Raw genomic sequence first — 2,609 nt, forward strand, 5'->3', positions numbered from 1 at the left:
ACTGCTGCTACATTCTGATTTAGAGCAGAACTGTTTGTTCCAGATGTGCTGAATTAATGCTGATTTATACTCAGAAACTACTGTAGGTCCTCTGCGTGTGTGTCGCAGTTAACACAGAGACGCCCCCGCCCCTTCCGCAGACACTCTGCTGCACCTCTCCAAAATTGTAGGTGACCGCAGACAGGAGGCTTCTGATTGGTCAAATCAGAAATCAAAAATATCTGCGACAAGCTCACTACGACACACTGCTGTGGGAGTATAACCAGCCCTTTAGGCTACGTTCACACTGCAGCCTGAAGTGACCCAAATCCGATTTTTTTGCCCACATGCGACCTGGATCTGATCTTTTCATGGCTGTCTGAACAACACAGATCTGTTTTTTTCCAATCCGACCAGGCCACTTGGCTATTTGGTCCTGGATCCGATACCAATCTGATCTTTTTAAATGCGACCTGTGTCTGAATGGCCAGTTTGCATTCATACGACCTGAACGCCATCAATACTCGGCATAGGTCACTATTCTGCTTCTTGCTAGGCAGAAGCGGCAAGAAAAAAAACCACCTGGTGGACGATGATGTGGAGAGCAGTATTTTTTTAACCATGTTAAAACGCAGGTTTAGAAAGATCGCTAGATGCGCTCCATCACTACATCCATGTTTACTTCCGTAAACAAGAAGTATGCCGGCTTGTGACGTCATTGCGTCCTCTACTGCGCATGTGGGAAACTTAAGCTGTATGAATGCAGTTCACACAGGAGATCACATACAAGTTGCATATATTGGAAATGTGAACGGAAGCGCAAAAAAATTGGATTTCACGAAAAAAAATTGAAATTAAGCATCAAAGCCTGCAGTATGAACATAGCCTTAGATTCATATGACAACAGCAAGGTACCTGATCGGAGGGACCACAGGGGTGGCCATGCCCCCTCCTCTAGATCCGCCCATGATCATAATTACCAAAAGTATTGGGTCTGTCACAGATTTACTTGTATTTTGAATGAGCTGCCAATATAAGGATGCCATAAAAGCCTAACTTGCTTGGTCTTCCACTGGTGCAACTCTACGGTCTCCATGACTCTGTTCTAAATGGGAACTGGCCCCCGCTGGCCCCTGCCTAGAACCGCCCATGTTATCTGTCCTTTAAATGTGTTGAACAGAATCTTTGTCCATCTGGATCTGGTTACCCTGATCCAAAAAAATAAAATAAAATAAAAACAAACAAACAAAACCATCCTGAATACACCACCAGGTATCCATTCCCCCCCACTGTTTCAGTTCTGTCTTACCATGAGCCGAGCTGCTCCTCTAACTTCCCTAGTCCCATCGGTCGCTGTGGAGTTGCTCTACTGCGGTATGTTCCTCAATAAAATCCGTGACATTACAGCCTGATCACATCAACCCAGCAGACTGAGGGCAGCCAAACACGGACAGGCAGGCTGTGGCAACATTAACATTCCTCCGCGTAAAGACCAGGCCTATCGGGGAGAAGGAGGGGAGGCATCGATAGGATCCCATTAGTTAAGTGCGCCCTTAGGATACCCGAAATTTGATCAGAGATAGTCCTCCTCCTTCCAGACACGATCCATTAAAGCTATCCTGCTCTGGAGCTGCTCCTCCTCCTTCTCCTCCACCTCCTCCTCGGTGGTCGAGGTTGTGCGGCAGGATCAGGATGAGCCCGGTGACGTCAACCTTTTGTTATCACCTTTAACACTTGCCTTTGCAGGTGCAAACACTTTATCCTCTGTGCGAGAAAAAGCTGCTATTTGCACAGATCCCCACATAACGAGAGAGGCAGGGAGAACAATTAGCCTGCGGTTTCCCAGGATCCAAGGGATCATCACCAGGAAAACACTTTTTAAAAGGATCAATGTAACAAAAAAATAACCTCAACTTTATTTCTATGGTTATTTTACGAAAACACCCTAAAACACATCAGAAGTGGAGTAAAAAACTACTTATATGTGTGAGAATCTTAATATGGCAGGCAGATGAATAATCCCCCAGCGGGGTTGGTGTCACATCACAGAATGGAACTAGCTAAAATAAAAAGCCCCCATAATAAGACCCTGGTTTGCTCTGTGAACGGTCAAATTAGGCTACCGTTAGAGAGAGTTACACCGCTGCTTGGGCGGGTAGGAAAACAGATAAGCTGGGATAAAACGGGGTCAGCAGAGAGCCGTAAAGCTCCCGGGTTGCCAGTCAGAGTGCCAGCTGACTGCCAGGGCTCCGGGCTAAGCTAGCCAGACAGTCTGAAACATACTCAGTCCCATTGTTGCCTTCCCAGCCTCCCCTCTCATTTACGCCTCGCTTTAGGAGGATGTCACAAGGTACCGAGCAGCGAACACGAGGGAAAAGATGCAGGCACTCACCCTCCGTTCACCTCGGGGAAAAGCATCATTTTAGACCGTGGCCATGATTTAAAACGGACAGGTTTTCTGCCGTCGCCCTGCGCTGGCCGAATCACTGCTGCTGCTGCTGTCTGCGGCACCAACTTCCGGCGCATGCGCAGAGAGCGCTGCCGTTCTAAACAGATCCGCGCGACAGACGGCTTAAAGGTACAGCCCGCATCTAACAGACCCGGGTTAAATCAGCCCGCATCTAACAGAC

At 47.8% G+C, this 2,609-nt stretch overlaps 1 protein-coding gene across 2 annotated transcripts in view; it reads right to left on the bottom strand.

Annotated features, from left to right (window-relative positions):
* The window catches only part of fam222b (family with sequence similarity 222 member B), a 54,741-nt gene extending 52,243 nt beyond the window's left edge, over window positions 1-2,498 (bottom strand). Inside the window, exon 1 of one of the 2 annotated variants that reach the window (XM_015385868.1) lies at window positions 2,372-2,498. The gene's annotated coding sequence lies outside the window, so the exon portion shown is untranslated. Of the gene's footprint in view, window positions 1-1,288; window positions 1,783-2,371 lie in introns of those variants that run through there. The other variant, XM_015385870.1, reaches the window with a different exon arrangement.
* Between the last annotated feature and the right edge of the window lie 111 nt (window positions 2,499-2,609).

Source organism: Cyprinodon variegatus, unplaced genomic scaffold, assembly GCF_000732505.1.
Source record: "Cyprinodon variegatus isolate N-32 unplaced genomic scaffold, C_variegatus-1.0 Scaffold350, whole genome shotgun sequence".
Classification (NCBI taxonomy): domain Eukaryota; kingdom Metazoa; phylum Chordata; class Actinopteri; order Cyprinodontiformes; family Cyprinodontidae; genus Cyprinodon; species Cyprinodon variegatus.